The 13,668-nt window shown below is 38.7% G+C and overlaps 1 protein-coding gene across 13 annotated transcripts in view; it reads right to left on the bottom strand.

The window, feature by feature from the left end:
• Window positions 1–13,668, bottom strand: part of PHACTR1 (phosphatase and actin regulator 1) — a 574,604-nt gene that overhangs the window by 282,365 nt on the left and 278,571 nt on the right. The gene's annotated exons all lie outside the window — the stretch shown is intronic.

Below are 13,668 nucleotides of genomic sequence, written 5' to 3'. Positions count from 1 at the left end.
GGATGCATATTGAGGTTTCAGATGCACACTCTAGAAATCAGCCTACCAGAGGAACACATATTTTCATTCCAAAGTAAGTCATGGATAGGACTCCTGATCTCATGGAACTTGAAACTTAATGGGAAGGGCCGGGTGTGATGGCTCACGCCTGTAATCCCAGCACTTTGGGGCACTGAGGCTGGTGAATCACCTGAGCTCAGGAGTTTGAGACCAGCCTGGCCAACATGGTGAAACCCCGTGTCTACTAAAAATACAAAAATTAGCTGGGTGTGGTGGCGCGAATCTGTAATCCCAGCTACTCGGGAGGTTGAGGCAGGAGAATCACTTGAACCTGGGAGGCAGACTTCGCAGTGAGCCGAGATCACACCATTGCACTCCTGCCTGGGCAACAAGAGCAAAACACCGTCTCAAAAAAAAAAATTAATAGGAAAGAGGGTGCACTCAATACAAGGACATATAAGAATAACAGAAGACAGCCAGCTGAAAACATGTGTGGAAGTTTGTAACCAAGAGTAGCCACAGAGATCTATGCATTTAACATCAGGGGTGTGGGGTGGGGTGAGTCATGTGTAAAGGGAGTTCTGCAGTGATTATTGTGGAAGAGATGGCGTATATGCAGGAGGAGTCCCCTGAGAAAGTTGATCTGAAGCAGTAGGGGGCAGAGGGTGGTGGTGGTGGTGGTGGTGGTGGCAGTGTAGGGAGACTGCAAGCTCGCAGACTAGGAGTTCATGGGATGGGGAGGTCAAGGATGGGCAGCCATTGGCCTGGCAGGACATGTTACAGCCAGCAAATGGAGTTTTCCAGAAGATCCCACCATTAGGGTGATGTGAGGGCAACTGCAGACCTTGAAATCCCCCAAGGCTGAATGTGAGAAGCAGTGTGTGATCTCCTGTGAACTGAGGCTTTGTTCTGCTTTCTGCTTGCCTATGCTCCTCCCCATTTTGAATGCCCAGCTGTTATGAGACTTTAAAGAAACCTACAATCAAAATTAAGGGTAGAAATTTAAAAATGCTCACAAAAGTGCTTTAACTCTTACGGAGAAAGACACAGTAGAAATACAAAATATTAAGGTCAACACAGGGCAAAGCAATGGAAGTGTACTCAAATAGAAATTAGTATACATATTTAATGTAAGAAAAGATTTTTATAAAAATCTTCTTTTCCTCCCCCAGTATTTTTTCTTTGATTTGAACTCAAGCTATTCATTCAATTTCTGCCCTGCTTCTATGTGTCCTTTCCTGTTCCTATCCACCCTGCAGTGGGTTGAATGGTGTCCGCCTCTCCCACCTGGAACATGTGAGTGTGACCTTATTTGGAAAAAGTGTCTTTGCAGGTTTAATTAAGTTAAGGATCTTGAGATGAGGAGATCATCCTAGATTCTCTGCGTGGGTTCTAAATCCAGTGAGAAGTGCTTTTTATAAAAGGCACACAGAGGAGAGACAGACAGAGGAGGAGAAGACAATGTGAAGATGGACTCGGAGATGGGAGTGACACTGCTGCCACAGGAATGCCAACAGTCACCAGAAGCTGGAGCAAGGGGAAGAACAGACTCTCCCCAAGAGCCTCTGGAGGGATCTTGGCCCACCTTGAACTTGAACTTCTGGTCTCCAGAACTGAGTGAGAGAATAAATATCTGTTGTTTTAAGCCGCTAACTTTGTGATAATTTGTTATACCATACCTAGGAAACAATACACTCCCTAAACATCAACAATATGTGATATTCTTATTACAAGAATAGCATCTATTTTTTTCCAGGTTTGCTCTAAATGTGCATGCAGTATGTTAAAACCAGAACTGCAAGCTCATCTACAAAGTGTAGATTAAGAACAAGGTTAAAAAGTACTTCTAAATGGTTCATGGACACAGAATGGTGCAGCACTGCTGCTATGCATGTGTGCGTGTGTGTGTGTTGTTGTTGTTGTTTTGGGGGTATTTTTTGGTTTGAGTTTTTTGCAGATGCTAGACTGGAAGTATGGAATGGAATGGAAGAGAAGACTGTGATTAAGAGGAGATATAGCTTCCAGGCTGTCTCATATTTGATATAATACATTTATATTTCGAGCAAGGAGATGTGATCAGAGCTTCCTGTGAATGGCTAGTGAAAATTCCTTAGGAAATTTAGGGTTATGTAAGTGGAGGTCATATTCAGGGCCTCAGCACTGGTCCAGCTGTATGAATTGTTTATGGCTGGCATCTATTCCAACAGATTGAATATTCTTTCTGACTCTTGCATGTCTAGTTATTAAATATTTTGAACGTCACTCCTGCATATGATTGACAAGCTTTGATTGCCCTGCAAGTGAGGCTTTTCCACCACGGTGTTTTTCTGCCAACTGTGTTTTGAAGCCTAAAGCGAAAGTTCCTTTGGCTTTAGCTTTTCCCTTATTATCTCTTGATCAAACCTGGAAGACTTTTGATATAAGCTCCAGGGAGAGGTTAGTGGACAAGGAGTTTACAGAAACAATTCCATAAAACAATCTAGTTGAAACATCTAAATGTGTGAGCAGTTTTTTGTGTGTTTTGTGGGGTTTTGTTTTTTATTTTTTATTTGTTTATTTTAGCTGAGGGTTGTTTCCCTGAAACTTTGAATGGAAAGTAGTTTTACTTCTAGGCTTGTGATAATTATGCTTACTAAGGGGATTGCTCTGTGAAAATTATTCTGTGAACACTTACCAGACAGCAACATGATGAGAAGGAAGATTGGAATCATTTTAGATAAAACAGGTGGAGAAAGAGGTGATTGAAGGAGAACTATCCAGAATATGATTCCTGTAGTTTTTTGATTGCAGCATTATTTCGGAAGACTGCTTTCTCTTCCACATTACCACTGATGAGAAGAGGGCTGGGGTAGTCTACCTCTTAAGTTAAAAAAAAAAAAAAAAAAAAAAAAAGGATCTCCAAAATAGGCCATGTTTTCAGAGTGAATATCATCGTTGTGGACATGACAGAAAGAAGATCAGGTCTGGCGGAAATTTTTCTGCAAAGTCTTGTAACATTAAGCATTTCTAAAGCCTGTATCGCTAATATCCAAGGAAGACTCTTATTCTAAGTTAAAAAAAATTTAGGATCAGGTATAGCTGCTCATGTCTGGGGATAAATAGGGGACAGATTAGGTAGAGGTTGAAAATTATCAGAGATTAGTGAGACTTCTAGTTGTTTCAAAGTATTCAGTTTCTTTACATTTTGCTCCAAACTATAAATCCCATTCTAAATGAGATTTATAGACTGATAAACACAGCCTTATGTTTTCTTCTTTTTGGCAGATTTAGACACTTCCAGATATTTGTCTTATAGAAATAAAAGTACCAGAACATAAAGGTGCTATTAAGTGTGTTTACATTACAATAAAATAAAATAAAGCAGCTGGGAAGTCAAGCAATAAAAGAATGACTGCATAAATTGTGGTATATTTATAGCATGATGCCGCTAAAAAGAATGAGTTAGACCTAAATAAGAGGACCTGGAAGGATTTCCACAATATATTGTTAAATGAGAAAATTAAAGTTCACAAAACTGACTAAAATATGATCTCATTTTTGTCAAACAAATATTGTAGACATTGCTAGTGCCCTCCAAATATTTCTGACGTGCTGTCTTCAGGCACATGGTAGGATTGCAGTTGGCACAGCCAGAACCCTTTGTGAGTGGGGCCATTCTGACCTATAAAAGATAACTGAAGTTCAAGATAGCAGCTACGGCTTCCCTTTGGGTTCTGAAGTGACGCAGTGATGAGCTCAGCCTATCTAACGACCCACAGCCGTCCTGTACCATGAGACATGAACTTGTGTTGTGTCATGCTGCTGAAATTTGGGAGTTGTTTTCACTGCAACATGATCTAGCCTATCGAGACTAATAAAACAATGAGGTGTGTGTGTGTGTGTGTGTGTATCATATATCACCTTATTTAATATAAGTTGTGTATGTATCACCTTATTTAATATAAGTTGTGTATATATCACCTTATTTAATATAAGGTGTGTATGTATCACCTTATTTAAACATCATACTAACATCATAAGATAGAAGTAGTATTTCCATTTTTTATACTTCACAAAACAGAAGATCGGTGAGATGAAATGAATTTCCCAGGTCACACAATTAGCATTTGGCCAAGTAGAACTCTGAGTCAAAATTAGTTTACAGCAAAGCTCACCTTACTTTCTCTAAACATTCCACTGACATTCAGAAAGCGGCTAGGTAGTTTTTCTTCAGACGACCCTCAGCACTATTTTAGGATAGAGCATATGGCATCATAAAACACAACCAAGAAAGGTTATCGGACTACAGGGACAGGACACAGAAACCTTGGCTGCCATGCCGAGCATCGCTGCTGGTAGTAAATAGAACAGGGATAAAAATAGGATGCATAGGTTCTTATCTATCATCTGTATTGGCAGATCCTGCTCTTTGAATCTTTAAAACACACTGCAGTTGTGTACTGGCTGATCTGATCCTTTTAGGGCTGGGATTGTATCTACATTGTGGTGAGTCCCTCAGGGCCGTTTAACAAAAGCTCACCATCAGCTAATGATAATTGGCCTTTAGGACAGAATCCTAATTGTTTGTACTGAGCAGGTGCTGGAACAAGGTAATAGGATAATGTAACATTGGTGAGAAATGGAGAGTGGAGTGGCCCTTTTTCCAAGTGTGAGAACTTTAGTTACACATGCAACATAATTGTGGGGGGTGGGGTGGGGCAGGGAGTTGTAGGTAGTCAGCTCTGGGAAGATTTTAAGTGGATGTCACTGGTGTGTTAAAGTGGGACATACAATTGATTTCTTCCATGGGAAATACGACGTCTAATTCACCGAGGAAAACAATGGAATATGCTCTAAGACCTGTGAAGTGAATGATCAAAGGAACACCTCTACTTCTAACAAGGCAGGTTGTATCTTGATTCCGGCACTCCAGGGTCCTGTGATCCCTGAGCTTCCAAACCAATTTTTTACAGTACAGAAGCCATGCTGAAGAGAAAGGATATTTATATTTATATATTATATTTCAACAGAGCTTTTCCTCTGTGATTCATATTATATCCACACAAATTAATATAACAGTTTGTAGCCATTTTACATGTAAAAGCAATGTTGTCTGCAAGAATCAAAGGGTAAATCAAAAGCTAAGAGGAGTCTAAAGAGAGCTCATATAAAGGGAGCTTAAGGGTAGGACAGCAATACAGGAATGTTGTATGTATGTTGTATGGATGCATGTGGATATATATATAGAGAGATATATACTGTATGTATAGAGACAGTATATGTATATACTCTATATACTCCATACTCCATAGAGATATAGTCTAAGTTCAAGGTCAGCCTAGGCAACGGTGAGAACTTGTCTAAAAAAAAAAAAGAAAAAAGAGAGAGAGAGATTTTAAAAACCCATTCATGTTCATAGCAATGAGTTTGCAGGGAAAGAAAGACCACTAGCAGGGAAGAAGGGGAAGGATGTAAAGGGTGTATCATTTAGTGAGCTTTTGGTGTATCTGAGAAACTGCTGGGCTTTTTATTAATAAAAAATTGAAAGATATTCATTTGTAAAATATATTTAAAGAATAAGAAATATATTAAATATATATTACAAGCAAATGTTATATAGTATTGTATATTTTACATAGATTTTATATTTTTAACCGCAAATTTTATCACTTAATGCTTACAATGGTTACAAGGTTTGAGGTGTTTCCCTTATAAGGAAAAAGCTGGCGAGAGGAAGTTGCACAAAGCTATATTGCACAGATGTGCCAAAGCCCAGATCTGAAGTGAACGCAGGCCAGTCATATCCACTCTCCAACATATCATGCTGCCATCCAGAACTCTGCACATAAGAAAGAGGCAAGGGGAGGGAGAGCATTAGGACAAATATCTAATGCATGTGGGGCTTAAAACCTAGATGAGAGGTTGATAGGTGCAGCAAACCACCATTGCACATGTATACCTATGTAACAAACCCGCATGTTCTGCACATGTATCCCATAACTTAAAGTAAAATTTAAACAAGAGGATATATTGACAAAGAACTAATATTCAGAATCTACAAAGAACTCAAATAACAATAACAACGACAAAAAACAAATAAGCCCACTAAAAATTGGGCAAAGGACACAAACAGACATTTTGCAAAAGAAAACATACAAAGGGACAACAAAGATATGAAAAATGCTCAACTTCACTAATCAGAGAAATGCTAACTAAAATCATAGTAAGATACCATCTCACACCAGTCAGAATGGCTGTTACTAATATGAAAAAGTAAAAAAATTAACAGATTGTTGGTGAGGATGCAGAGAAAAGGGAGTACTTATACCCTGTTGATGGGAATGTAAATTAATACAACCTCTATGGAAAACAGATGGAGTTGTCTTAAGGAACTAAAAATAGATCTACCATTCAATCCAGCAATCCTACTACTGAGTGTATACACAAAGGAAAATAAATCATTATATTAAAAAGATACCTGCACCCATATGTTTATTACAGCACTATTCACAATAGCAAAGATATGGAATCAACCTAAATGTTCATCAACAGATGACTGGATAAAGAAAATGTGATATATATATAAAGGAATACTACTGAGCCATAAAAAAGAATGAAATCATGTCTTTTGCAGCAACCTGGATGGAACCGCAGGCCATTCTCTTAAGTGAAACAACTCAGAGACAGAAAGTCAAATACCACATGTTCTCACTTATAAGTAGGAGCTCAACAGTGGGTACCCATGGACATGGACATAGAGAGTGGAATGATAGACACTAGAGACTCAGAAGGGTGGGAGGATGTGGGAGTGAGAAATGAGAAGTTATTTAGTGGGTACTATGTACTCTTAGGGTGATGGCTACACTCAAAGGCCAGGCTTCACCTCTCCATAATATATCCATGTAATAAAAAATGACACTTGTACTTCCTAAATCTATGAAAAATTTTTTTAAAAGAAGCAGTAATGAAGGCAAAAATATCTTTCCAATGCACTCTAGAAAAAAAAATTCCTGGAAGACTTCCTAAAGATGAAGGATCTATCTATCCATCTATCTATTTACACTGGAAGTAAATCTATCTTTTCAATTTATAGATTATTTTTAAAGTACTGAAACAAATACTCTATCTCAAATCTTGTAATTTATTTTTAAAAGCATTTTAAAACATGCTATTTTTCTTGGCAGTCAGCAGGTGAAAAAACAGAATTATTAAACTTTGACAAAAAGAATCAATCCTTAGAGAAAGTCTGAGTTATGATAAAAAATGAATGAAACATTCTGACTCTATAGATAATAAATCAACATATATTTATATTTTACCAAGTCTAATGCACAGAAATAGTTTAAAGGAATCTTGCAAAAATTTTAACTATGTGAAGTCCTTCTTCCAGTTTCTCTTTTTTTAGTTCCCTTTCTCTTTCTTTTCCCAAATTGGCAATATATCAGGGAGACCTGAACTCTCAGGTTAAAATCTTCTGATTTCATGAAGATAAACCTTCAAATCTGTCCATTTCTTAAAGGCAAAGAAGCCCTATCATTTCCACTTAACTAAATCCTAATCTCAAATTTACCTTAAAAATGAAACACACTTGTTTTGCATGCAAGGTAAACGTATAGACACTGCTCCATTACCTAAACCTGATGTTCAAAAGTTTAAGTTCTCAGACATACTTCAGGGCATTAATGCATGTGACTTACCAGCATAACTCCTCAAGCTTTTCTGTTAATACATTCATGAGCCCATAGAGGGCATATTATCATATTTGCATATTCAGATTAGCTAATTTTTCTTAAATGGTGCATATTAAGACAACTGGGAACTGTTTAGAACACTTTATACACAGTTTGGGAACCATTACCCATCATTACATTCATTTAGAGTTGACTCTCGAGGCAGGCATTGGTACAGCCAAGTTTGGTTTTTGACAGTTGCACATGATCAACCAATAGATCACACTGCTTCGATCTTATGTATATTTTCCAACAGAGAAAGAGTTTGGCCTTTTCCTCATGGTGCTTTTAAGCCTGAGGGTAATATAGAAGACACATGATAATCATAGGAAATGCTTTCTCCTAAAATTTTTCCTACGTTTTGTTAACAAATAAATAATGAGAGAGATAGGTATTTCCATGCAGAGTACTGAAATAAAAAAAAATAGAGCTGAGACATTTTCCTGTGAATAAATATTTGTAACTGCTAACCAAAAAAAAAGTGGACATGTATATAATGCTTTATAGTATATATTGACATTTTGCCAGGCCGTGAAAGAAATAGGATAGCTGAGCTAATAGAGCAGGCATTTTTGCCTTTACCTGAGACAGAGTGTTGTTTGCTGAAACAAATGAGCAATGTGCCACTGTGCTCTCCAAAATGATCTTAGCTCAAACTTTATAAAAGAGGGAAAAGACAGGTGACTCATGAAGGAAGGGCTCATTCCTTGTAAATGCATAGTTCAGTGTTAATTGTAAATACCAGCATATGCTTGGTAACATAAGGAGACTGCTGAGAACTGTTTAGACCACCAAGTATTGCGGGGAGGAATGAACGAGTCAACAAAATCTTCACAGTTCAAATCCAAATCAATTTGAATCCAGGTTGATACTACTATCCATATTGCTACCCGCAGTAATCACTTGTCAGTCACCCAGACTAAAACTTCCAGTGATGACAGCCTTAGAAATTAGGGAAATTCCTCATGGATATTCTGTTAAAATCTACCTATCACTCAAGCATGATCAGGAGGATTAGGAAACACAAAGCTTTCACACCAAAGTGAGAAGGAGGAGAGAAGACCAGAAACAAGAGAGTGCTTCCCCAAAGTGGGGGGCACACTATTTATTGGATGTCACTTTCTAGGCTGCCAGGTTTCTGTTGAGAGGTGGCACTGAATCAAGAAAAGGGAGAGACTGACCTTTTCTGGGAGAAACTGAATTTCAGAATGCTACAGAGAAGCCTTGAGAAAGACTTCTGGGCTGTTGCAGGTCATGGTGGGGAGAGGACAATGAGAAAACTAGAGTTGGAATCTGTAGTCATATGCTGAATGTCAAGTCCAGCCCCAAACCATTTGCACTGTCCTCGTGTGCAAACCATCCTCCTTTCAAGGTCACCCTTTCTTCTCTGCACTTGAACCCTCTGCACTATCTTTTGGTCACTTCTTCTGAATACAGTGCCAAGACTTATTCATTTTTCTTCCCAATTTTTCTCTTATTTATGATGAAAAAATACTCGAAAGCTGAGAGTGGGATGAGATGGCATCCTCATTTCATTCTTTAGAAAATGAATTAAAGTAACAACCTCTTTCATTATTGATTTTCACAACTAAAAATCCATCAACATCATTTGTAATTTATTAAACACCTGTCTTTATTTATCACAACATTACTTGCGTGACATTTTCTACCAATGGAACCACTTCTGACACAGTCTATCCCCTGATTCCAACATAAACCTTTCCTAGGAATCAATGGTTCCAGAAAGCCAGCTAAGTTAGCTTTGATTACAAAGACAAAACCTTTCAGAGGGGTTAATCCTCAAAGTGATCAATACATTCTTCGGTTGCTAAAATGAGGGCATTGGACTAGTAGAAGATTGTTAAGGCCTTTCCAAAAATGTAATTCTTTGACTCTAATAGATGCTAAATTGCAACTGGAAGATTATCTTGGGGAAGAAAGAAACATAAATAACCTTGTTGGAAGAGGAAAAATGACACTCTAGATTGAAGTGAGAGCTTGCCGTGAGCATTTACCTTTCTAAGGTAACAAATGGTGACCTGCAGCCAAGACAGGCTTAATCTTCCTCTATAGCTGCATCTTCCACCACCTGTGTTTTTCTCTCCTTCCTTCCTTTCTTCCTTCCTTCCTTCTTTCCTTCCTTCCTTCCTTCCCCCCTTCCTCCCTCCCTCCCCACTTCCTTCCTTCCTTTCTTCCTTCCTCCCTTCCCTCCTTCCCTCTCTTCTCTTTCTCCCCCTCCCACTCTCTCTTTGTCTCTCTCTCCCCTACTTTTTTTTTGGAGACTCTGTCGCTGAGGCTGGAGTGCAGTGGTGCAATCATGTCTCACTGCAGCCTGGACCTCCTGAGCTCGAGAGATCCTCTCACCTCAGCCTCCTGTGTAGCTGGGACCACAGATGTGCACCACCACACCTAGCTAAGTTTTAAATTTTTTATAGAGACGGGGTCTCACGATGTTGCCCAGGCTAGTCTTGAACTCCTGGGCTCAAGGGATCCTCTGGCCTTGGCCTCCCAAAGTGCTGGGATTCCAGGTGTGAGCCACAGCACAGGGTCATCCGGCAACTTTGGTACCTGCCACCGCTTCAAGCTTAGCTGCTCCAGATGACTTACAGCTCCTCAACAACACCATGCCTTGTCGTGGATTCCCACATGCCCTTTCTTCATATGTTTCTGGAGCCTCTTTCTTGTTCTTCTGATCATAGCAGTGAGGGTGCCATTTTGGAAGACACCTGCAGCACACCCTGACCAACAGAGTTCCCTGCTCAGTACTTTGTGCCACCTTGGAACTTACTGCTAACTGAACATTTATTGTAACATCCTGTAAGTATTTAAGTTTTTCTTCATTGAATATTTCAAATACAAGACAAAAAATGATGAATATAATACTTTCCACCTGGGCATTATTTAGGTTTAGAAATGTTAACATTGAGTCCTAGCTGCTTTAGTGTTTCAAAAATAATGTAAAGGAATACAAATTACAGATATAGCCAAACATCACGGATGCTCCCTTTTCCCACACCTTTTCCTGGAGGCGACTACTACCCCGAAGTTAATGTTTGTGTGTCCTGTTGAACTTTTACCATACAGGTATGCATTTGCGAGCATTAATATAAAATATTGCTTCATAGGCTTCCAATGTCCATACTTGGTATCACACTTTAAGAATCATTTGTAACATTCTATATTTAATACAACACTATGTTTTTGTTCTTTCTTTTCTGAGACAGAGTCTCACTCTGTCACCCAGGCTGGAGTGCAGTGGCGCCATCTCAGCTCTCTGCAACCTCCGCTTCCTGGATTCAAGCAATTCTCTGTCTCAGCCTCCTGAGTAGCTGGAATTACAGGGCCTGCCACCACGCCCGGCTAATTTTTGTATTTTGTTAGTAGAGACAGGGTTTCACCATCTTGGCCAGGCTGGTCTTGAACTCCTGATCTCGTGATCCACCCACCTTGGCCTCCCAAAGTGCTGGGATTACAGGCGCGAGCCACCATTCCTGGCCTCAACGTATTTTAAGATTATTGCATGTTGGTTCATGTAAACCTAGTTCATTCATATTTCCTGTTGCATTAGTATTCCAATAGATGATTATATCACAAGATTCTTCAACCCTTACAGAGGGTTATTTAGTTGGTATGTAAATTTTTGTCAATGACAATCCTCCAGTGAGCATCCTAATCAATTCTCTTTTGTACCCTTGTGCAAAGGTTTCTCTAAAGAATATAAGTAGAACTGCTGTGTCATGGGGTACGTGCAACTTTAGCTTAACTAGATATTGACAGATAGCTCTTAAAGTGATCGTTAACAATTACCCTCTCATCAACAGTGTATGAAAGTTTCTCTTTCCACTTCATCATTACTTGGTACTACCATTATTTCATTTGGGTTTTCAGAATGCTGGGTGATTTAATTGCTATATCTTGACTACCTTTTAGGTATTCAGGTTTCTGTGTCTACAAATTACTTGCTCATGTTTTGTCCTCTTGTTTATTGATTTTTTTTCTCATTGATTTATATAGACTCTTTTTTCTTCTAGTATAACCACTGTTTTTGGCTTTATGTGTAGTACCAGTCTTTCAGTCATAATTTTGTTTGTGAGTCCTTTGTCATATAAAGATTTTTTTAAATTTAAACTTACCAGTTGTTGACTTGATGTTTTGCGCTGTCTTGGGACTTTTACTTTTTCTTTTCTTTTTTTTTTTTTTTTTTTTTTTTGACCAGGTCTTGCTGTGTCGCCCAGGCCAGAGTGCAGTGGCAATATCATAGCTCATAGCAGCCCTGAACTCCAGGGTTCAGACAACCTCTTGCCTCAGCCTCTTGAGTAAGTGGGGACCAGAGGTGTGCACCACCATGGCTGGCTAATTTTTCTTTAAGTAGACATGAGATCTCACTATGTTGTCCAGACTGGTCTCTAAATCCCTGAGCTCAAGGGATTCTTCTGCCTCAGCCTCTCAAAGTGCTGAGATTACAGGCATGAGCCACTGTGCCTAGCCTATTTTTGGACTTTTAAATAAATTCTTTTCTATGATGAGGTTATGCAATCTTCACCTATATTCTCTTTTTAAAGTTTCAAGGCTTTGCTTTACATATTTAGGTTGTTAATCCATCTGGAATTTGTTTTTATATATGATGTGAGCCAGGAAGCCAATTTATTTTTTACAATATGGAGAATAATTTTTTTTCCTGAGTACTGCATATTGCATAGTTGATTTTTCCTATACTGATTTATAAAGCTACTTTTGTGATGTACCAGTGGACTGAGTTATATTGAATATTTTAAATATATTTTTATGTATAAGTCCTGACGTTCTTTGCACACTAGGGTAACTGTAGTTAATAATAATGTGTTGTATATTTCTTTTTTTTGTTTTTTTCTTTGAGACGGAGTTTGGCTCTGTCGCCCAGGCTGGAGTGCAGTGGCGTGATCTCGGCTCACTGCAAGCTCTGCCTCCCAGGTTCACACCATTCTCCTGCCTCAGCCTCCTGAGTAGCTGGGACTACAGGCGCCCGCCACCATGCCCGGCTAATTTTGCTATTTTTAGTAGAGACGGGGTTTCACCTTATTAGCCAGGATGGTCTCCATCTCGTGACCTTGTGATCCGCCCACCTCGGCCTCTCAAAGTGCTGAGATTACAGGCGTGAGCCACCGTTCCTGGCCAATGTGTTGTATATTTCAAAATAGCTAGAAGAGAGGATTTTGAATATTCTCACCACAAAAAATGATAAATGTTTGAGGTGATGGATATGCTAACTATCCTGATTTAATCATCACGCAATGTATAAATGTATTGAAACATCTCATTTGTACCCCATAAATATATGCTGTGATTATGTGTCAATTAAAAATAGAATAAAACTTGAAAAAATGGCAGGCAGAAGAATAAAAAGACTCTCTCCTCCCCATCCCCCATATATTTATTTATATATAAATATATACAATATATATTTGCTTTAAATATATATTTACTTATATATAATATAGATTTACTTATATATATAAAATATATTTACTTATACATAAATATATAATATACATTTACTTATATATTTACTATATACTAATATATATTTACTTATATATAAATATATATTTATTATGTAATAAATCATATATACATGTATTATAAGTTTATAATACATTTATAATTTTTCTTTTTTTGAGATGGAATTTCGCTCTTGCTGCCCAGGCTAGAGTGCAATGGCGGGTGATCTCAGCCCACTGCAACTTCCACCTCCCAGGTTCAAGCGATTCTCCTGCCTCAGCCTCCCGAGTAGCTGGGATTACAGGTATGTGCCAACACGCGTGGCTAATTTTGTGCTTTTGGTAGAGATGAGGTTTCTCCATGTTGGTCAGGCTGGTCTCAAACTCCTGACCTCAGGTGATCTGCCTGCCTTGGCCTCCCAAGGTGCTGGGATTACAGGGGTGAGCCATCGCACCCGGCCATACATTTATAAATTTTAAAA

The sequence above is a fragment of the Pan troglodytes genome, chromosome 5, assembly GCF_028858775.2.
Source record: "Pan troglodytes isolate AG18354 chromosome 5, NHGRI_mPanTro3-v2.0_pri, whole genome shotgun sequence".
Classification (NCBI taxonomy): domain Eukaryota; kingdom Metazoa; phylum Chordata; class Mammalia; order Primates; family Hominidae; genus Pan; species Pan troglodytes.
Note: the sequence above shows the minus strand (reverse complement) of the source record. Positions and strands in the feature narration are given on the sequence as shown.